The sequence below is a fragment of the Natator depressus genome, chromosome 3 (assembly GCF_965152275.1).
Source record: "Natator depressus isolate rNatDep1 chromosome 3, rNatDep2.hap1, whole genome shotgun sequence".
Taxonomy (NCBI): domain Eukaryota; kingdom Metazoa; phylum Chordata; order Testudines; family Cheloniidae; genus Natator; species Natator depressus.
The window spans coordinates 155,262,413-155,286,717 of NC_134236.1; the positions used below are offsets into that span (position 1 = coordinate 155,262,413).

General features: G+C 40.1%; 1 protein-coding gene across 3 annotated transcripts in view; it reads left to right on the top strand.

Annotated features, from left to right (window-relative positions):
- BABAM2 (BRISC and BRCA1 A complex member 2) overlaps nucleotides 1-24,305 on the top strand; it is a 306,901-nt gene that overhangs the window by 143,909 nt on the left and 138,687 nt on the right. The gene's annotated exons all lie outside the window — the stretch shown is intronic.

Consider the following 24,305-nt stretch of genomic DNA (forward strand, 5'->3'; position numbering starts at 1 on the left):
GATTAGCAAAACAAATCACCAAATCTAGTTTAAAGGCTCTATTTGTTTGCAGTTCAGCTGTTTTAATGGTTACCAAACAATGAGAATCAATCTTTCTTTAGGAAAACAACTAGAAAGTACAAATGCAAAGCACCATTAAAATCGATTATTTAAATCAAGACCAAGACCACTTTGCTCATTTAAATCATGATTAAAATCAGTGATTTAAATTGCTTTTATTTAAATCAGTCCAGCGTGTGAGTTTCCAATATGCCATAGAAAGGCTCACTGTGGTTTTGGACTTTGAGATATAGTAGTGTTCAAAGCTCTAAAGGTACAGGTCCCAGTATTTACTTCTCTGTCTCTTACATGCTTAGATATGTTTGCACTGTCTTATGTAATTATTACACAGAGAAAAGGGAATTCTCAAAATTCTTGTGTTCTTTTTGTTTATTTAAAAATAATAATCAAAATGAACAGCCCTGTGCAATTATGAGCAACTCTGCAATTACAAACCAGTTTGCTGATATAATGGAGGCTAAAGAATTGTGCAGTAAGAAAGTTATCAAAAGAAAAATATTTTTAAAAAATCATAAAAATACCTTGATAATGTCTTTTTAAGTAACCATCTTCAGATACATTAATTCAACGATTCTAATAGACTCCCTGCCTGATTAATCAATGACCTTATTCTGGTAAGCAAGTCTGTCAGGATATATCTTCCTAACAAATCTATTAGGCCTAGAGCATGCAAGGCATCATCTTCCTCTTCAAACAGTGTTAAGTCAAAAAAGTGTTTGTGGTAATAATGTGGGCATCACTTGTCCAAGAACATTAAGAACCTTGGTCTGATCTTTTTTAACCATAAAAGGAAATGTGTTATGCCTTCCTGTTTTGCATTAGCTGGAAGGGAGTAAAAAATACAGAAAGAATTTTTATTGCAGAGAAATATTTCCTTTCAGGCAGTGTGTGAAGGAATAATGTGCCTGAAAACAACCTTGGTTGACGGGTGAAGCAACAGTACGAGTCACTTGCTTTCTAGCTAATAACCAACTAGTGTTTTATTAACAACCTGTGGTTATATATAAAACTGAAAATTTTAAAAGTAACTGCAAGAACTTCATCAAGATAGAAAGTGCATTTTTAGTGACATGCTGAAATATTTGAAAGTATCTTCCCTTAAGGTACCTAGTCTAGCCTAAATCGTTTTCTGTTTTTGTAACTCAGACCTATACATGATCAGGTAGCTGAAGCTTACATGTAAAATGCAGAAAAATAAGCTAGTATCAAAATCTAGCATTATTTTTTTTCTAAATATATATTCCTTAGAATTTACTTTAGTATTTTAAGAGGAATGGTCTTTTATCTGTCTTTCGTATTCTGTCTTGTTTTTGTGGAGATATAAGTATTGCAGTAAATATTTATTTGTGGTCTATTTTCCTATGGTGCTGAGGAGAGATTCCTGGCAATTCTGATCAAAACTAGCAACAAACAGTTTATTTTGTGAAAATGGCACATTTTGTTGTGTGAAACTATACAAGTCATTCAGTCTCGTGGAAGAGATTTGAAAGTGAAAAGCCACCATTAACCTGTTAAGTGCACTTCTACTTCTGTTATACTCAGTGGATATTTTTCTATTCTTGTTAAAATTATCAGTACTAAGAATTTCCTTTTTTCACAAAGGACAACCACCAGCTTCATCTCTGCCACTGGCTCGCTGTTGATGGAATTCATGCCTGTGTAAAGGGGCAGATAGTGCTAATCTTATCTGTTCTATCTATATAATAAGATTCTACGGTTGTCATTCTGAAGCCTAGAATGTCTGTTGAGTCAGTGTGAAATCCTGGAAACAGCTACAAGCATGGTGGAGGGCTGTTTTTGTTCAGAATATCATCAGGTTCAGTCATCACTGGGATTCACAGTCTGTTACCCTCCAGTTTTTAAGTTCTCATCCATTTTGATTGTACAAATTGCACTCATGCCATAGAAAGGAATCTATGCCAGGCCAAGAGTCCTAGACCATTGAATTCATGTACAAAGCCCTTCCAGAATCGGGCAGTCAAAGGATGGGTAAAGACCAAATGTCCCTCCGCCAGAGGGTGGAAAGCAGCAATAGCCACTGCATGCACTGTGATGGAGCTGAGAGCGAGCCTCGAGGCTTTCAGATGGAGAAAATAGCCTAAGAGCATAGGGATGCCCTCAGGGGCAAAACCTCCCAGTTGGGCCCAAGAAGTAAAACGTGTCCATTTGACTTGGTAGGATCATCTCATGGAGTCTTTCCTGCTATTGGAGAGGACATCTCATATTGCTAACAAACACTCCTGTGCTAGCAGAGGTGTCCATCCAAAAACTAAGCTGTCAGGCAAAGCATCCATGGACCGGGGTGCTGGAGTCTGCTGTTGTGTTGTGTGAGCAGAATCACTGATAACGGGAGGGGAGAATGCTTCAACACGCAGAGAAGAAGGGAAAATCAGAACTGGTGAGGCCAGAAAGGCGTGAACAGGATGACCATCGCCTTCTTCCATCAAAGTTTGTGACGGACACGTGGCAAGAGTGGTAGGAGAGGGAAGACATAGTTGATTCGGTCAGACCAGTCGACAACACTGTACCTCCTTGCTTGTTTATGCAGTAAACTGTAGTGATGATGTCCGACACAATGAGGACAAGGCGAGAACAGATAGCTGATAAAAATGCATGGCATGGCTTGTGCACCACTTAAAGTTCCAGGATGTTAATGTGCATACTGGCTTCCAGAACGGTCCAAGTGACTTGTGTCATGCAGTCTCCTATGTGGGCACCCCAGCCGTCGAGCGATGCATCCGTTATGATTGTCACACTCAGGGAGGGTGGAAGGAAGGGCATTCTGAAGCAAACTTGGAGCGGGTCTATACACCATCGAAGGAAAGAGATGACTTCTGGCAGAACGGTAAGAATGCTGTCCATGGGTTGGTGCATGTGAGTAGATTCCCTGCAGCCAGAGCTATAGACAGTGGAAGTGCAGGATGTACATGCATGCTGCCATGTGACCAAGGAGGGAAAAGCAAGTTCTTAGGACATTAATGAACTATTCCTTTGAACCTCTGGCTTCCTGCTGTCTTTCCCTACTTTCCATGCAGGTTGTCTTCCTGATTACTATTACCTCTGCAAGGAGAGTTGGCGAACTGGGAGCCATGATGGCAAACCCCCCTTTCACCACGTTCCATAAGAACAGAGTTTCACTGTGCCTGGATCCCAGGTTTCTACCAAAAATGGTATCCTGCTTCCACCTCAACCAAGCCGTACATCTACCCACTTTCTTTCCTAAACTGCACATCTTCGGTGAGTATCAGCAGCTCCACTCCCTCGATGTATGTAGAATCATAGAATATCAGGGTTGGAAGGGACCTCAGGAGGTCATCTAGTCCAACCCCCTGCTCAAAGCAGGACCAGTCCCCAACTAAATCATCCCAGACAGGGCTTTGTCAAGCCTGACCTTGAAAACCTCTAAGGAAGGAGATTCCACCACCTCCCTAGGTAACCCATTCCAGTGCCTCACCACCCTCCTAGTGAAAAAGTTTTTCCTAATATCCAACCTAAACCTCCCCCACTACAACCTGAGACCATTACTCCTTGTTCGGTCATCTGGCACCACTGAGAACAGTCTAGATCCATCCTCTTTGGAACCCGCTCTCAGGTAATTGAAATCAGCTATCAAATCCCCCCTCATTCTTCTCTTTTGCAGACTAAACAATCCCAGTTCCCTTAGCCTTTCCTCATAAGTCATGTGTTCCAGCCCCCTAATAATTTTTGTTGCCCTCTGCTGGACTCTTTCCAATTTTTCCACATCCTCCTTATAGTGTGGAGCCCAAAACTGGACACAGTACTCCGGATGAGGCCTCACCAATGCTGAATAGAGGGGAATGATCACGTCCCTTTATCTGCTGGCAATGCCCCTACTTATACAGTCCAAAATGCCATTAGCCTTCTTGGCAACAATGGCACACTGTTGACTCATATCCAGCTTCTCATCCACTGTAACCCCTAGGTCCTTTTCTGCAGAACTGCTGTCTAACCACTCAGTCCCTAGTCTGTAGCAGTGCATGGGATTCTTTTGTACTAAGTGCAGGACTCTGCACTTGTCCTTGTTGAACCTCATCAGATTTCTTTTGGCCCAATCCTCTAATTTGTCTAGGGCCCTCTGTATCCTATCCCTACCCTCCAGTGTATCTACCACTCCTCCCAATTTAGTGTCATCTGCAAACTTGCTGAGGGTGCAGTCCATTCCATCCTCCAGATCATTAATGAAGTTATTGAACAAAACTGGCTCCAGGACCGACCCTTGGGGCACTCCGCTTGATACTGGCTGCCAAGTAGACATGGAGCCATTGATCACTACCCGTTGAGCCCGATGATCTAGCCAGCTTTCTATCCACCTTATAGTCCTTTCATCCAGCCCATACTTCTTTAACTTGCTGGCAAGAATTCTGTGGGAGACCATATCAAAGCTTTGCTAAAGTCAAGGAATAACACATCCACTGCTTTCCCCTCACCCACAGAGCCAGTTATCTCATCATAGAAGGCAATTAGGTTAGTCAGGCATGACTTGCCCTTGGTGAATCCATGCCGACTGTACCTGATCAGTTTCCTCTCCTCTAAGTGCTTCAGAATTGATTCTTTGAGGACTTGCTCCATGATTTTTCCAGGGACTGAGGTGATGCTGACTGGCTTGTAGTTCCCCGGATCCTCCTCCTTCCCTTTTTTAAAGATGGGCACTACATTAGCCTTTTTCCAGTCTTCCGGGACCTCCCCCGATCGCCATGAGTTTTCAAAGATAATGGCCAATGGCTCTGCAATCACATCTGCCAACTCCTTTGGCACCCTTGGATGCAGTGCATCTGGTCCCATGGACTTGTGCTCGTCCAGCTTTTCTAAATAGTCCTGAACCACTTCTTTCTGCACAGAGGGCTGGTCATCTCCTCCCCATGCTGTGCTGCCCAGTGCAGCAGTCTGGGAGCTGACCTTGTTCGTGAAGACAGAGGCAAAAAAAGCATTGAGTACATTAGCTTTTTCCACATCCTCTGTCACTAGGTTTCCTCCCTCATTCAGTAAGGGGTCCACACTTTCCTTGACTTCCTTCTTGTTGCTAACATACCTGAAGAAACCCTTCTTGTTATTCTTAACATCTCTTGCTAGCTGCAACTCCAGGTGTGATTTGGCCTTCCTGATTTCACTCCTGCGTGCCTGAGCAATATATTTATACTCATCCCTGGTCATTTGTCCAATCTGCCACTTCTTGTAAGCTTCTTTTTTGTGTTTAAGATCAGCAAGGATTTCACTGTTAAGCCAGGCTGGTTGCCTGCCATATTTACTATTCTTTCTACACATCAGGATGGTTTGTTCCTGCAACCTCAATAAGGATTCTTTAAAATACAGCCAGCTCTCCTGGACTCCTTTCCCCCTCATGTTATTCTCCCAGGGGATCCTGCCCATCAGTTCCCTGAGGGAGTCCAAGTCTGCTTTTCTGAAGTCCAGGGTCCGTATTCTGCTGCTCTCCTTTCTTCCTTGTGTTAGGATCCTGAACTCGACCATCTCATGGTCACTGCCTCCCAGGTTCCCATCCACTTTTGCTTCCCCTACTAATTCTTCCTGGTTTCTGAGCAGCAGGTCAAGAAGAGCTCTGCCCCTAGTTGGTTCCTCCAGCACTTGCACCAGGAAACTTTCCCCTACACTTTCCAAAAACGTCCTGGATTGTCTGTGCACCACTGTATTGCTCTCTCAACAGATATCAGGGAGACTGAAGTCTCCCATGAGAACCAGGGCCTGTGATCTAGTAACTTCCGTTAGTTGCTGGAAGAAAGCCTCGTCCACCTCATCCCCCTGATCTGGTGGTCTATAGCAGACTCCCACCACGACATCACCCTTGTTGCTCACACTTCTAAACTTAATCCAGAGACTCTCAGGTTTCTCTGCAGTTTCATACCGGAGCTCTGAGCAGTCATACTGCTCTCTTATATATAGTGCAACTTTCCCACCTTTTCTGCCCTGCCTGTCCTTCCTGAACAGTTTATATCCATCCATGACAGTACTCCAGTCATGTGAGTTATCCCACCAAGTCTCTGTTATTCCAATCACATCATAATTCCTTGACTGTGCCAGGACTTCCAGTTTTCCCTGCTTGTTTCCCAGGCTTCTTGCATTTGTGTATAGGCACTTAAGATAACTCGCTGATTGTCCCACTTTCTCAGTATGAGGCAGGAGTCCTCCCCTCTTGTGCTCTCCTGCTCATGCTTCCTCCCGGTATCCCACTTCCCCACTTACCTCAGGGCTCTGGTCTCCTTTCCCCAGTGAACCTGATTTAAAGCCTAGAACTCTAATCTTTTACTCTAGTCTAGTCTTTTACTGACAAAGTATGAAGCCATTCCAGAAATCTCCCAGACTACTTGTCGCTATAGCAGAGAGAATTAAGGGACAGGCCATCTCCACCCAGAGAATCTCAAAGTGGGTCTCAGGGTGCATTACGCTCTGCTATCAGTTATCAGGATGGTCCCCACCAGGTGGGATACGGGCCCATTCCACGAGAGCACAAGCATCAACTACCACCGCGCTCCATGACGTGCCCCTTGCAGACATTTGTAAGGCAGCCACATAGAGTTCGGTGCACACCATTTCTTCTCATTATGCTTTAGTGCAGGGGTCGGCAACCTTTTAGAATTGGTGTGCCGTCTTCATTTATTCACTCTAATTTAAGGTTTCGTGTGCCAGTAATACATTTTAACATTTTAAAAATGTTTAAGAAACTTCATTTAAAATTAAATTAAAATGCAGAGCCCCCTGGACCGGTGGCCAGGACCCGGGCAGTGTGAGTGCCACTGGAAATCAGCTCATGTGCCGCCTTCGGCACTGTGCCATAGGTTGCCTACCCCTGCTTTCGTGCATGATTCTGCGATGGACACCTTGTTTGGTGCAGCGGTCCTCCATTCCACAGTTCCATCATCTTCCTCGCACCCTCTGCCTGTCTAGGTACTGCTTGTTAATCACGCTCAGTGGAATACAATAGGAACCATCACTAGAAGAAGAAGGGGAGGTTACTTACGTGTAACTGGAAGTTCTTCATGGTCCCTATCTGTATTCCAGTCCCACCCTCCTTCCTCTCTGCTGTGGATCTGGTAGATCTGCGGTGGAGAAGAAACTGAAGATGTAATTGGCTTACCCCACCCTTTATCGTCTCAGGTGAAACCATGAGGCAGTGCAAGGGTGCATGTGCAGACTATGACCATTACTACTTTGAAAAAGCTCTGGCTCCAAGCACATGGCGCACGCGGATAACCTGCAGTGGATACAGATAGGGACCACATATCTCGAAGAACTTTCAGTTACAGGTAAGTAACCTCTCCATCTATTCTTTCCTCTAAACTCTCTCTCTGTTTGTAAGTAAGTGTAACACATATGAAATAATTAATTTAAATGTTATAATAAGGTCCAAATGAGTGCTAGTTGGCTTTATTTTGATTTTCCAAAAAAAACTGGAGGATATAATAAGTAATGCTAGCAAGTTCAGGCGTGCATATCCTATTGCAGATTGCTTTGTTGAGGTCAGATAATTTCTTCCAAATGTAATATTTAAAATGAGAAATTATAAAGATTCAGCTTTATAAGAGGGTGTAGTATAGAATTTACCTATGCCAAATAGTTTTGTTGTGATAATGGTTATTCCAGCCTTTCAAAAGTCTTCTGACTTATTTGCTTGAGCAAGTAGGGTTTTTTTTTTTAAATTGAAAGGTTAAATTTTGTTCCCTCATTATTATCAACATCATGGAAAACGATAACCAATCATTTGGTGCCTTGGACTGCTAAATTTTCATGACAGTATGGCAAGTCTGTGGTGCTGGCAGTGTTGTTCTCTGAATCCCCAAAATAGAAATGGAGAAACAAAATGAAGCCCTCCTTCCTAGTGTTAATTCAGCAATTTGTTGGTGGTTTTTAAATGATAAACTGTGTAGTGTCTGTAGCGATGTAACTTTTTAGTTACTTTATTGTCTCTGAAATGTATCTTTAAACTTCCAATAAATCTGCCTTTAAAAAGGAGCTCACTTCAGTTTGTAGTGTGCGTGTGAGGAGCTGGGAGTAAGAGGTGCTAGGAGCTGAGAGTGAGAACGCGGACTGTTGGAGGACTGAGGTGTACAAGCATTATCAGACACCAGGAGGAAGGTCCTGTGGTGCGGATAAAGAAGGTGTTGGGAGGAGGCCGGGGGGAAGTAGCCCAGGGAGTTGTAGCTGTCGCACAGCTGTTCCAGGAGGCACTCTAGACAGCTGCATTCCACAAGGCCCTGGGCTGGAACCCGGAGTAGAGGGCAGGCCTGGGTTCCCCCCAAACCTCCCAACTCCTGATCAGACACAGGAGGAGTCGACTGTGAATTCAGAAAAATGGCCAAGCTGGGGGCTGCCGTGAAGCTCCAAGGCGAGCAAATCCGCCCATAAGTGCAAGACCCACCAAGGTAGAGCAGGAACTTTGTCACAGAAGACATTCAGATTGGAAATGTAAGGTTGCTTTCTATGTAAGGAAAGTATAACAGAAGCAGACTGCCTTATGTGGCCCTTTTTAAGAGGTTATCTTTCCTCCATAGGTTTGTTTAAAACTATCCTAATCCACAGTTAATATCCTCCAAACAAAAAACGTAGTTAATTTAGAGTTAGAGTTGAAGTTGTTCAAGTGTAAACTCCATCAGTGGAATCACTAAAAATCAAGGACATCACAAATAAAGGCAATTTTCATTCATTTGCTGTAATACCCACATACCATATTACTCAATAGCACTTCTCACTTCTACTAGAAAATCATTTGGACTTCAGTATAATCAACAGTAATATACATTCCGAATGTCGTGCTCTAAAGAAGAGATTACATTAAACTAGAAACAAACTACTGTTCATCACAGATAAGCATGTCAGAGTGTGCTCATTTCCAAACACAGTTGAACTGCTTAATGTTGCACCAGTTCCTGAGAACCACTGACGTCTGATGAGGCAAATTATAGAAATTTACTGACTCATTTTACTGCTGTTTTCAGATGCTCATAAGCCACCCATTTTTTCCCTTGTGAGTAATAATACAAACAAAGGCTCTAGTCCTGCAGAACAATTGATGCAGGCAACAATTACTAATTTTGTTAGAAGGTTATGAACATAGTCCCTCTTCTGCTTTGTGTGTGTGTTGTTTATGATTTAAGGTAATCACATATTTGTCGAACTTTATACCATATCTCTTATTAGTAAGATAGTTCCAATATGTTGGTCAATTTGTGAGGTTTGTCACTCAAAGCTTATTATGCTTTTTATTCCATGTGGGGTCAATTCTGTTCCCACTGAAGTCAGTCAGAAGAGGATCAGACCATAAATAAAGATGTTCATCTAAATAATTTTTCTAAATCATATGCAACATAAAGGGTAATTATTATGGTTGTATAAAGGCATGCGTGTCCTGTGCTTCAGAGAGAGAAATATATACAAAAACTGTGTATGTTAAAGCAACAGAACCAGTTCAGACAAGTAGAGGAGTTTTAGTGGTGCATATGCACCACTATTGGTTTTTTTTTTGTCTAAGTGTTTTCATTAATAACATGAAGTCCTATTTTCAGAGATTTATAACTCTGCTATAAAAACTAGCTTTGGGCAGAACTTTGGCATATAAGGGTTTGTCCCAGGAATTATTATTTTATATTCTTATTCTAATAACTATTATTTTATCTTATATATGTTTAATGTTTTTATGTGATACTGGAAATACTCCTACAGCTATGAAAGTCTACAGCTTTGACTTCTATATGGCATGACATTTTGATTAGAACAATACAAAATCAACATGGCACACATTAAATGGAATAAAAAGTGGCTAAATGATGGGTCTCAAAATGTAGTTGTGAACAAGAAATTACTTTCGAGAGGGGGTGTTTCTAGTGGGGTCCCATAGGAGATCAGTTTTTGGCCCTATGCTATTTAACGTTTTTATCAATTATCTGGAAGAAAACATAAAATCATCACTGATGAAGTTTTCAGAAGATACAGATGAAGAGGACAGGTCATTGATGCAGAACAATCTGGTTTACTCTGTAAATTGGGCTCGAACAAAATATATGTGTATTAATAAGGCCAAGTATAATGTCATGCATCTAGGAACAAAATAGTGTAGGCCATATTTATAGAACGGTGGACTCCTTCCTGAGAAGAAGTGGCTCCGAAAAGGGTTTGGGGGCCATGGTGGATAATCAGCTGAACATGAGGTCCAAATGTGCCAAAAGGGCTAATGCAGTCTTGGATGTATAAACAGGATATGAGTAGGAGATTGTTACCTCTGTATTTGGCAGTGGTGCAGCTGCTACTAGAATATAGGGTCCAGTTCTGGTGTCCTCAATTCAAGAAGGGTGTTGAAAAATTGGAGAGGGTTCAGAGAAGAGGTATGAGAATGATTTAAAGGATTGGAAAACATGCTTTATTGTAATGATAGACTCAAGGAGCTCAATCTGTTTAGTTTAACAAAGAGAAGGTTCTATTCTGTTCTCTATAGGTTTTTATATTGCACGAATCATCCTACTATCTGAGTAGAGTGTTAAGCAGTGTGACTACACATTTGTCACTCGATCAGAGTCTATAAGAACCTACATGGGAAACAGAAAACTGATGATAGAGGGCTTTTCAATCCAGCAAACAAAGGTATAACAAGATCCAGTGCTTGGAAGTTGAAGTTGGATAAGTTCAGACCAGTAATAAAGTGCAGTTTTTTTAACAGTGAAAGTATATCCATTGGAACAACTTACCAAGGGCTGTGGTGTATTCTCCATCACTGGCAATTTGTAAATCAAGTTTGGATATTTTGCTAAAAGATATGCTGTAGTTCAAACAGGAATTAATTCAGGAGTGTCCTAGGACCTGTGTTGTAGATGATCTGGCCTTATAACCTCTGAATCTGTTGAATGTCTCTTGCCATTTCTGAAGCAGTAGTCAGCAGTTGGAGCTCAAAGCACTTCACCAACTTTGATTAAATCTCATAACACTCCCGTACCTTAGGAAAGTGCTGTATCATTATCCTCATTTTTTAGATTGGATAACTGAGTCACCAGTAGGTTAGTTAGCTTTTCCAGGGTGATGAAAGTCAATGACAAAATAGAATAGATCTTAGTAGTTCTGACTTCCAGTCCCTGAACTAACCACTGTAGTATATTATTTTCCCTACTAATTTAGTTGTGGTTATCATCCTGTACATAGTATTTTATTCATTAATAGGCAAGTACAAGCTGCACTCTGTGCTATTTTTTTTGTTTGTTTGTTTTAGTTGAATCTTTGTTTATTATGGCTCAACTTTACAAAACTTGGAGATCTCACATTCAACAGATGCTTTAAATCTTTAAGTAACATCCTTTAATTTCATGGTTTTTGGAGAATCTGATTGTTTCTATTCAGGCCAAAGTTAGTAAGTCCCCAAACTATCTTATTTTAAACATTAATTCGTGCTGGTTTTAATTGTAGGGTTCCCATGATGTACTTTTTCAAACTGATGAAATATATCAATTAAGCATGACTTGCTGTGCTAGGAGTGTTTTTTGGGGGGTGAGTTTAGGCTAATTACTGTGTTGTATGCTATGTCTTAACACAAGTCTACTATGTGGGTTTTTTTTAATTTCTCACACACCAGTCTATAAAAGAATATCAGAAAGAACCTGAAGTTAAGGTAAAGAATAATTAATATTAGTTAATGCAGCAAACAAACTGGCTCTGGGTTCACAAGATCAGTAATTGTATTGATTGTACCAAACTATAATTAAACTCAGGTAAATGATTTAAAATAATTTTAATTCAAGGAGCAGTGTACAAAAGGGCCTGTGGGGGCTTTCAGCGAGACAGTTCATGACTGCACTACAGACACTACTACGTCTATAGTGCTGTAGTGTAGACACTTGCTATAGCGGCAAAAGGGGGGGGGTGTTTCATTGCTGAAGTTAATCCACCCCCCCTAGAGGTGGTGGCTAGATCGATAGAAGAATTCTTCTGTCGACCTAATGGTGTCTGTACCGGGACTTAGGTTGGCTTAACTATGTGACTTTTTTTTAAAAAAAATTTAGGTGTAGACCAGTCCTAATTGCCTAAATCCCCTTTGAAAATGGGACTTAAACTCCTAAATCACTTACAAAATTTTTTACCCTAAATCTTTTGTCGCAGCTAATTGTCTTCAACCAAAAAGTAAAGTAAAAGCACAGGGGAAATCCAAGCCTTTCCCTCTATCCCAACAACAAAAACTCATGTCCAGGCTCTGATCATCTCACATCTTGATTACTGTAATATACTGTAAATCACATTGGGCTACATTAATCCATTTTTCTTCCCACAATGAAAATCTGGTTAGTCTGCTTGTAAATAAAATCATGCAATCCTCCTCGTTTGGGAAAAAATGTGAGCTTTGTATTATGTCCAGCAAATTAAAAAATCTGGGCTGTCACTGAACAAGGAGTGTGAAAATGTGTTCCAGAGTCAAGCAGGCTCTCATGGAAAATGTTCTGCTGGCAGCTTCTTCTCTGGTAAAATTCCACGTCTGTTGTGAGGCCCACAAGAAGAGAATTTATAAAGACAAACAAACAGAAAGAAACACCGCCTCTCCTCCTCTCAAAAAAAGCACACTTTGGATTTCCCAGGCATATTTTATGTGTCTGTCTTTTAGACAGTAAACTTTTAGGAAAGGGGTTATCTTCATTTTTGTATACAGTACAGCACCAAATATATTGTTGCCACTAAACCAATTATTATAGCTCTACTAATGATGCATCCGATGAAGTGAGCTGTAGCTCACGAAAGCTTATGCTCAAATAAATTGGTTAGTCTCTAAGGTGCCACAAGTACTCCTTTTCTTTTTGCGAATACAGACTAACACGGCTGTTACTCTGAAATATGTTGACTTCGTTAGGGTTAAAGTTTCAGTGTGATACAGATGGGAACCCAGGTACCCAGATACTACAATACCTTCAGGGAAAAATTTCTTTATTTGGGTAGAATATTTACCCTTAATTAATGCCGAGGTGTTTCAAACTGTTTTCTAAATAGACTACAGCAAACACCTTGAGGAGAAAAATACAGTGAAGTGTCTAGACATTGGCAAGTTCCAGCAAGAGAAGGTGCATATATAGAAGTACGAAGCACGTACTTGGACATAGGATGGCTCTAAGGCAGTCTGATGTCAAATGTGTACACTATTTCTTAATGAGAACTAGTATGGATAGGTGTGTGTGAATTACAGACAGATTTCATTTCTGGATGGACTCAAACAGCTGAAGTTGCTGGCAGAAGGAAGCCAAAGAAACATCATAGAGTAACCATTTGGAAGAGGCGTGGCGATTGAGACCAGTATTCAGTTGGAGGAGGATAAAAAGAGACTGAAGAGTTTCAGCAGAGGTGTGAAGAAGGAAAATAAATAGGGCTGTCGATTCATCACAGTTAACTAAAAAAAAGTGATTAACTAAAAAAAAAATTAATCGCGATTAAAAAAATTAATCACGATTAGTTGCAGTTTTAATCGCACTGTTAAACAATAGAATACCAATTGAAATTTATTAAACATTTTGGATGTTTTTCTACATTTTCATATGTATTGTATTCTGTGTTGTAAATTGAAATCGAAGTGTATATGATTTTTATTACAAATATTTGCACTGTAAAAATGTTAAACCAAAGAAATAGTATTTTTCAATTCACCTCATACAAGTACTGTAGTGCAATTTCTTTATCGTGAAAGTGCAACTTACAAGTGTAGATTTTTTTTTTTTTGGTACATAACTGCACTCAAAACCAAAACAGTGTAAAACTTCAGAGCCTACAAGTCCACTCAGTCCTACTTCTTGTTCAGCCAGTCGCTAAGACAAACAAGTTTGTTTACATTTACAAGAGATAATGCTGCCCGCGTCTTATTTCTAATGTCACCAGAAGGTGACAATGGGCATTTGCATGGCACTTTCGTAGCCATCATTGCAAGGTATTTACATGCCAGATGTGCAACTGCTACTAGAATACAGTGTCCAGTTCTAGTGTCCTCAATTCAAGAAGGGTATTGAAAAATTGGAGAGGATTCAGAGAAGAGGCATGAGAATGATTTAATCAACTTGTTTGTTTGAACAATTGGGTGAACAAGAAGTAGGTCCAAGTGGACTTGCAGGCTCTAAAATTTTACATTGTTTTATTTTTGAATGCAGTTTTTTGAACATAATTCTACATTTGTAAGTTCAACTTTCACGATAAAGAGATTGTATTAGGTGAATTGAAAAATATTGTTTCTTTTTTTACAGTTCAAATACTTGTAATAAAAAATAAATATAAAGTGGGCACTAGTATTCTGTGTTGTAATTGAAATCAATATATTTGAAAATGTAGAAAACATCCAAAAATATTTAAATAAATGGTATTCTATTATTGTTTAACAGTGCGATTAGTCACGCGATTAATCGGGATTAATTTTTTTAATCGCTTGACAGCCCTAAAAATAAGTATAGAGCCTTTCACCTTTAGACACAAACACAAACAAATTGTGCCCTTGACAAAATAGGGGATAAGACAAAGAGGTTAAAGGTCGCCCCTGTGATGGTCAGTTTGCATTGGAAGCATTGCCTGATGGTTAGGGGGAGTCGGGCCTTAATGCAGAAGGAGGTTGGTAGCGAAGCCTGGGCCTTCCAACTCCACAGGGCTCAGGCCTAGGGCCCTGTAAGGGTTACCAAGGGCCTGGCCTTAAGGCTGCCCTCCCTGTGCCAATTCATATCACCCACTCTACTGTCCAGGTTTTGCAGTCTGTTGTGAAAAAGTAATAGAAAAAGGTACGAACTGCACCTTCAGTCTGTCTGGGCCCAGCAGGTATGTGCCTCGTCTCCAAGAGAGGGCTTCTGCAGCACCCCTCCTCATGAGTGTCCAGGGCAAGTCCTTCTCCAAGCCTTGTCAGCCCCCTTCTGAGCTGTCTGGGTTCCTTTTACACTCCATCTCCATCTGGAGCATGCTCTGCAGGTGCAGCTGGGTAGGGTCATCTGTGCCCAGAGTTGCTCTTCAACAACTTGAGTTCTAGTGCGGGGCTTATACACCCTGTCACAGTCCCTAAAAGGGAGCCACCAGAAAGGCAGAAGAGGCAAGATCAGAGACTTGATATTGGCAAACATGCTCTGGTCCATCTTGACCTATACCATATAAAGAATAGGATAAAAAATATATTTCCCAGGTACCAGGAGAGAGATTATTTCCTGAAACTTGTTTGAGAATTTCCACTTAATACTGGTTATCGTATAGACCACAATATGATTAAAAGCAAAGTCAGTTTTTAAAAGGATGGGTTTAAGTATTAAGTATTTGGCAAAAGACTGGGTCAAAGACAGGTGATTTTGTCCTTCTGGTGCCAAATGTGAGTGAAGGCAGGAGCAGCTGCTCTTGGAAACCAGCCAATAAAAACACTATAGTGTAGAGAGAATGTGTATAGATTTCAAAACCAGTGGGGAATGCCTGTTATGATATAAGGCAATTCTGTGGTGTAGACAGTTTACACTTTTATCTCCTCTGGTTGCTTTGCCATATGGGTTAAAACCTGGCAACACTTGTTAGGTGAGTTTTAAATGAGGCAGTAATGGAGTAAAGGGGTTGTTCCACTTGGTTCAGTAACCTGACATGTGAATAAAATAGAAATTAGTCATTTGGTAACTAATCAATTATATTTGTAAAAGAATATTCATATATATATCTACACATAAATATATATATATATACCTAAGGTTAAAAATCCCAAAATGACCATCTGCATATATCTGAAGAGCATACAATGGTATAAGATTGTACAAAGGAAGATGTAGATTAATGTAATGAAATGTCTTCTAACTCTGAAATGTATACAGCTGTGGAATTGGTTCCCAAGGGAAGTGGTAGAAGCCGCATCTATTGAGTCATTTAAAACTAGTCTAGACTAAGCATTCAAGAATACACTGTAGCGAACAACAATGCATTGGCAAGGGAAGTTTTACCCAGGACTTCTATTTCCAACTTCTATAACTTTATGGAGCTCCTCGTAACTTATGAATTAAGGCTGCAGATATTTTGCTGAAGATTTCTTTCCCTGTGTTATGATTTCATACAAGTAAAAAAGCACCGTGTTAGAGTGGAATCACAGTGACTCTTCTCTGATTTGGGGGTTTCATTTAAACTTTCATTAAGTTTTGAAAAGGAGTACTTGTGGCACATTAGAGACTAACCAATTTATTTGAGCATAAGCTTTCGTGAGCTACAGCTCACTTCATCGGATGCATACTGTGGAAACTGGCACTGGCAATTGGCAAGGCAGTTTCCACAGTATGCATCTGATGAAATGAGCTGTAGCTCACGAAAGCTTATGCTCAAATAAATTGGTTAGTCTCTAAGGTGCCACAAGTACTCCTTTTCTTTTTGCGAATACAGACTAACACGGCTGTTACTCTGAAACCTGTCATTAAGTATTGAGCAATCCCTTGCTGATTGCAGGTTTTGAATCATAATCACATAAAATTCAGCATTTATTCATATTATAAATTTGAAAACAGTGACAGTTTAGTCAATTTGCAACTTTAAAGGCAGCCTATATTAAAGAACACAGATCAGGTACACTATAACCCTGGTCACTTAAACAAGAACTGTTGCATTGTGAATGAACTGCAAGCAACAAATATGTACTGCAAGAAGCCCTCTACAGAAATTAGAGTAATCAAATCCCATGATCATATGGGTCTGTCATGTTGTTGTAAGGTCATTACAGAAGAAATAGAGGCATCAGCCTGTGTAGCTGAAAAGGAAAAGTATGTATTGGAGGTAGTGTGTTTGTTTGAATGAGTGTCAATTCCTTGCAGTAAGTGTGCCGTTATGATGACATAAAGAATAGTGTGTCATTTATAGCTCCTAAAAATCTTGTAATTCACATAGTGTATATGGAGTAAGTACACAAACTATTTCCTCCCTTAGCTGTTGAGTTTTGTTTATTAAGTCTTCACATTCATTGCTAGTACTTTGTAAGATTGGGCTCTATATTAGGTCATTCTCTGGGTTTCTCATCCTGTTGTTGTGTCTGGTCTATTTCTATTTCAATTATAAGCTCCTCAGGAAAAGGATCATTTCTTCCTTAAGTCTTGAACAATGCCAACACGCTGTCAGTACTTAACAAATAATATTGATAAATTTATTAATTGTTATTTAATTGGGGGGAGGGTTAGTTCTATGTTGTGGCTAAAACACACAGTACGCTTCACAGCTATTGCCTAACCTGTGTATCTCAACCCGTCAGCCTGGTGACTCCTTATTTGACGTAACAACTTTTCACAATCCCCCGTACATTTACTATAACAATAAGAGTAAAAAATTGTTAATGATAACAATGATAAGACTATAAAATTTGTGTGTGTGTTTCAAGATGTTGACAGAGAATCCTTTACCTTGAAAGATAAGAATACACACGGAGTGGGGGAGTGAGGTTTTCGTTGCTTTAGATTTTAATAAATTTTTCAGTGCCTTGTAACCCCCATGATATAGGTCCCACTCACTGAGAAAATATACTGTACATCTATGACACTCATAAGCTGCACCAAATGAAGCTGTTGAAACAGTTTGTTTTTTCCCTTCTTACACAAAAATAAAAACAGTTACTTACCCTTCAGTAACTGCAATTCTTCAAGGTGGTGTAGTCAGTGGGGATCCCATTGTAGGTGCACAAGCACTTCATGCTTGCAAGATTGGAATATTTTGAATAGCTGTGTCTGTTGGGGCCATGCATGTACCCTGTTGTGCCTCTTTATGGACCAGTGTGAGGGCATAAAGGGAGGAGCAGCCACAACTCTCCCTTAGTTCCCTTGCATTTCAGAGCCCACGTTAGCTGAGGACTCCAAAAGCGGGGATGGAGGGTGGGTCCTAGATCCACACTGACAACTTGAAGAACCATAGTGACTGTAGAGTAAGTAACCATGTCCCTACTGGTCCCTCAAGAAGGAGGGTGAAGGTATAACAAGACAATGAAGATTAGGAAAAAGGACCAGCAAGCTGAGAACCTGTCTCAGATCTGGCTTTCTCCTAAGCAGAACAGACATTGACTATATATCTATCTGAGAGAGGATGAAGCAGTAATAGGATGGATGGATGGATGGATAGAATTTGAACCATAAGCAGCTTAGAATCCGCAATGAGTTCACCTTGCTGTGCATGGAGTTGTATGGGAAGGTTGCCAGAGAGAAGTAGAAGAAAGAAGAAATTTTGTGTGTGTGTGTGGGTGGGAAGATATTCAATTGGAAGAAGGGGAGAAGATGAAGTTCTTCAGAAATTGTTTATGAAATATAAGTTTTGAAGCTCTCAAGTGTAGCTGGTCATTAACCTGCTGGGTTATGTCTCGCTGACACAGGTGATAAGAGGGAACTGAGGAAAGGTTGTAGCCACTCAGCACTTTATTCACTCGCATGGGAGCAGAAAGACACACAGGGCCCATGAGCAACCTGGTGGACACTGCTATTCAAAAGACTCCAGTCTTGCGCACGTGAGGTGCATGATCACCTACAGTGGGATCCACACCAAAAAAAAAAGAGAAAAAGAAAGTAGTTGTTTGAACAACTTAGGTAATTAAAATGCAGATTTGAAAAGCACCTTATTAGTAATCTACAGAAAGCCATAATAGCTTCCAAAAAAACTCAAGGGCAAAGAAAGAAAGAAAGGTCCAACCAAGGGACCTGTTAAAAATTAAAATAATAAATTTAAAAAAGCCTAACTCATTGCTGTTAATTAGTGTGACCATTAACATGTTGTCAGTCTAATAGCATAAAGCCTAACGCAGTGTTTTCCAAACTTGGAACTCCGCTTCTTCAGGGAAAGCCCCTGGCAGGCCAGGCCAGTTTGTTTACCTGCTGTGTCCACAAGTTCGTCGACCACGGTTCCCACTGGCCGTGGTTCGGTGCTCCAGGCCAATGGGGGCTGCGGGAAGCAGCGACCGGTACGTCCCTCGGCCCACGCTGCTTCCTGCAGCCCCCATTGGTCTGGAGTGGCGAACTGCGGCCAGTGGGAGACGCGATCAGCCGAACCTTTGGATGCGGCAGGTAAACAAACTGGCCCGGCCCACCAGGGGCTTTCCCTGAACAAAGTGGCATCCGTAGTTTGGGAAACACAGGCCTAACCTGATAGAAATTTAGTTGAAGAACAGCTCCATGTCTATCGGTACCATAATAGCTGTGAACAGACTCCTCTGTTTCTTCTTTTTCTCATCCTTTATCCACATGCACTTTCCAGACTTCTTAAATATCTGCCATAACTGATTTTATCCAACTTGACTCTTAACACATCTTTTCTGCTCAGTTTGTCACGAGCAACTTGTCTCCCCTGCATGCCCATTTTAAAATCACTTCCCATGCCTTGGGGTCTCATGTACAAAGGATTTCCACTTTTGATTTCATAGGCTTTTAACTGGAGATAAAATACACATACACAATGTCTGAAGCCAAAAAATAATGTACAAAAGCTTCAAGTCCAGGCTGACTTTTTTGCTGGTTTATGTACATTACAAAACAGAGTAATAGCTAGGTGTCAGGAAAAAAACTGGAATAGAAATAAAAAAACTGGAATTCTAAGCTGCTTATGGTTCAAATTCTATCCATCCATCCATCCTATTACTGCTTCATCCTCTCTCAGATAGATATATAGTCAATGTCTGTTCTGCTTAGGAGAAAGCCAGATCTGAGACAGGTTCTCAGCTTGCTGGTCCTTTTTCCTAATCTTCATTGTCTTGTTATACCTTCACCCTCCTTCTTGAGGGACCAGTAGGGACATGGTTACTTACTCTACAGTCACTATGGTTCTTCAAGTTGTCAGTGTGGATCTAGGACCCACCCTCCATCCCCGCTTTTGGAGTCCTCAGCTAACGTGGGCTTTGAAATGCAAGGGAACTAAGGGAGAGTTGTGGCTGCTCCTCCCTTTATGCCCTCACACTGGTCCATAAAGAGGCACAACAGGGTACATGCATGGCCCCAACAGACACAGCTATTCAAAATATTCCAATCTTGCAAGCATGAAATGCTTGTGCACCTACAATGGGATCCCCACTGACTACACCACCTTGAAGAATTGCAGTTACTGAAGGGTAAGTAACTGTTTTTATTTTTGTGTAAGAAGGGAAAAAACAAACTGTTTCAGCAGCTTCATTTGGTGCAGCTTAGTCCATAGCAGTTTCATAGCTTTTGTTCTTTCAGGGTTTGAAAATTGCAACCATACTGGGTCTCCAGGAATTTCCCACTCTTCCAGAGCTGAGTACAAATATTGGCAAGGAATTTAAAAAACAAATAGTGCCCCTCTTGAATCAACAATCAGCACTGAAGAATGATGTATTCCCACCAATATCAGAAGAGACAAATTCCGTCTTGGGTTTCTGGTTATGACATGATTTTGTGGCATCACTGTGTCGCCAGATGGGATCATAATCTGTTACAATATAATTTAGTTTTTTGCTAACATATGTTTGTTTAAAAAAACAAATTCCAGGACTCTTCCTGCTCCACTGCCCTCTATCTTGCATTGCTTAAAAAATGAAAATTCAAGATGATGGCCACTGCAAAGGAATTTTACTAAATTCCTTCTATGGTGGGATATGCCTCCAATAGCCAGTGTAAGGTGGTGAATTCAGAATGTTACCCTAAAATTCACCTTACTGGATGGCATACACTGACCATCACTTCTGCTCCATATGAAGACACAACATGCACTATGCTGGTGGTGTGACTTCCTCCACAGACCTTTAGTAGAGTAGAGAGCCAATGCTTGGGACAGGGAGAAGGTGTCAGATTAGTACCCTTTGTCTACCACACTGTATCATTTAACACAATTAAATCTTGTTTTATATCCCAAAAGATATAACATAATAGTTAAACACCAGCTATTAATGTGAAAAATAAAACCTGTAGAATTTCTATTGGACGTTTTAAAATGTCTTTTCTTTACTGTCTTGAGAAATAAAAAAAATAATATTTCTTACAGTTTAGTCCTTTTCCATTTGTCATGCACTGATTTATTTCTCTTCTACAAACCATCTAGTCAGAGTTCTGTTTGTTTCTTTGTCAAAATCATCACTGAATAATGATGTAAATCATAGTTATGGGATTTGTTAGCTTGAACTCATAGCTTTTTGGAAATTGTTCTGCATGCTACCAAATCTCAGAGCTTGTCTACCCAGGGATATTTACTGGTATAATTATATTGGTCTAATTATATCTTTTAATTATACCAGTATAGTGCCCTATGTGGACACTCATATTTCAGCGTAAGTGTGTCCACATAGGGAGTTATGCCGGTATAATTATGCCAATAAATGTCCCCATGTCGACAAGTCCTCAGAGTCAGGAAGTTAGTTTTGACATTATAGTTGATTGGAGTACATTTTCAGCCTATCATTACTGGGCGTTGTGCACATAATTCCTCCACACCCTGGGCTGATGAATGTACAAAGGGTAAATGTACTCTGAGATGGGCAAGTGGCAGAACAGAATAAGCACGTATCTCAGAAACCAAGCAATAGCTCGCAGAATATTGTGAAAAGGGAGTGTCCATCTGCAGTAGTTTCCTTGCCTCTGTCTCAATACCCAAATGCTTTAATATGTAGGTATTTTCTAGCAATTATGTGCACAATGCAGTGTTTGTCATTGTGAGTGTGGAACTGGAGCAGGTACGTCTTCTGACTCTATCCAGATATGAAAATTACTTAGGATCTGTTAAAACAGAGCAGGATGGGTTCAGTAAGATAAGAATATACATATGTACACATGCTTATATGATGTGCTTTGGCTGCTAGAATGGATGGGCGGAGGGATGGGAGGGCAACTAGATATAATTTTAAGCAAACTTCAGGCTGCTCTAATTTACTCCAGAAAACCATCTGGTTTCTGGCCAGCCCCAGGATCCTAATGCCACAAAGATATTGCAGTGCCACCTTTGCCTCCGCTACCCTAGGACTGTGCTTAACCAGAGAGTCCAGAGACTCTGTACCAATATCCTTACCTTTGACCTAAAATAAGTACTATTTTGTCATCAATAATCTCAAAATATAAATATAAAACACATTATTTTCTTAGATTATAAATTATTTGGGGTGGAGATAGTGTCTGCTTTTTGTGTTTGTACAGTGTCTAGAACAACGGGGCCTCAAACTTGTTTATGTCTTTGGGCACTGCCATAATAGAAGGACAAAGGAATAATAATAATAATAGAGCCCTTCTTTAAAACAGTTATAAAAATATGTAGGTACATATTAATCTGCTTCAAATACAGCATATAATACATAATCAGCTGTGTTATGGACTTTTCCTATGAAAGTATATTTTACATTATTTTTAAAAAAGAGCTTTTATGAGTACTTTAAGAAAAGCGACTACTTCGGTTGGTAAATATATTGCCGGATAATATTTCCATCTTAACAATATCCTTTAACATATTTTAGATACTGAAATCAAGATAACAATAACTAATGAGGCTGGAGGAGAGAGCCTTGAACACAACTACATTTGTTTGCTTGTTTTTATCTGACATTTTTATTATTCATTTTTTCCATCTGTGAGAACTTGGTACTTCCTGGTTCACTGAAGGTATCTGAGACTATAACTCCACACTAGAGTTCTTGGTGTGACCCATGTAATCTATGATACTTACGATTTCACAGAATAATCTTCACTGAACCAGGAAGTAATAAAAGAAGTTTACAGAGAGGAATAAGAATGGTTTAAAAGTTAGTCTGATTTAAAAATGTTTTCCTGTGCTGAACCTCCTTCACAGCATACATGTAGAACTAAGCACAGAAACCTGGACTTCACCCCATTTTAGTTTTTGCTTTGCTGTCTCTAATGTTTAATAATTGTATAGCAGAACCATTTCAGGAGGGGTACTAGGCAACACTCTTATCAGGGAAATATACGTGGAATCCTCTTTGTTATTATTTTATCAATCAATTTATGTTTGTTTTATTAAAAATTTACCCCAAAAGCTGTAAAAAGGTGAGAGAAAAATTTGTTTTTATTCATGCATGAACATAAGTACATGAGAACAAATTAAATGTGTGCCCTGTCTCAACAAGTGTTTCATGAATATACTTAGGACAGGGCATGAATTGGGCTGATACAAGTGGACAGAGTTCCACTCCCTCCCTGTCCCATTTGATCTCTGATTGAGGACACTGGCAGCATCAGTCTGAATATCCAGTTTTACAGATCTTCAATCATGAGTCCCGTTGCATCTGCAAACATGTATGCTTTTCAGGGTACACAAGATACTTACCCTTATATTTAAACCAAGAAGCAATTAACTCAAAGAATCATATTTCACTACTATGGAGCAATATTTTAAAGACCATTTGACCTAGATGTGTGCTTATGAAGCAGCATTAAAGTTTTCAGTCTTGTGCTCTCAACTCCAGATTCTGATGCTGTTGTTCACACGGACTAGTTCCTTACGCTGCTGGTAGCACTATTGATTTCAATGTGAGTAAAGGTGGCAGAATGTGGCCATCATCAATTACTAAAGTGACGCATTCAGGCTCCCAAGAATGTTTATGTTTTTAATTTTCATTAAATGTAAATCCTTTACATCTCTACAAATTTCATTACTTTCCCAGTCTCAAACCAAGATCATGATGAAAGCAGATTAGCTGTACACTGAGCTGGAGAAGTATGCGGTGCTGATTGTTGATACACAAAAAGGTGAGATGGAGGGGGCAGCATCAGCTGAGGGAGTTTGCCTGACTTCCACTAACATGGTTCACAATTTATAGGATTACATGATGCATCGTACAGAAAGGCAACAGTTCCTGTGCTGCCCATTATGGATATCGTTAGTTTTATTTTGTAGCTCAGTGTTTGGATTACAATGCAATAATTGGCATAAACATTAACAGAAATAAAATAAGAGTTATTTTACACATTTATGTATCAGCACATACAAATACTTACTTACCTTTTGTCCTTCAGTATCAAGAAATCAGTGTAACTTGTTGAAGTCATCTTGACTATCCCAAACCAATAGGTCTTGTGATTTAACCTGTCATCAAACTGTCATGCTTAAAAAAAATTTGCTTAAATCTTGATTTTTTTTGAAAAATGTATTAGTGTTCCTGTTTTCAAGAGAGAAAATGGATTTTAGGTAGGCACACAAAGCAATGTGGCTTGGTGAGAGTGAATGGAATGATTCATAGTTATAAGTGCAGACATGCTGGAGGAAGAATATTTTCAGAAAAATTATTAAACTTTGGAGTCTCCAGGTCTTTCATCTTCCCCATTATTTGCCAGTGATGGCTGAGAGACCTGTGTTTGTCT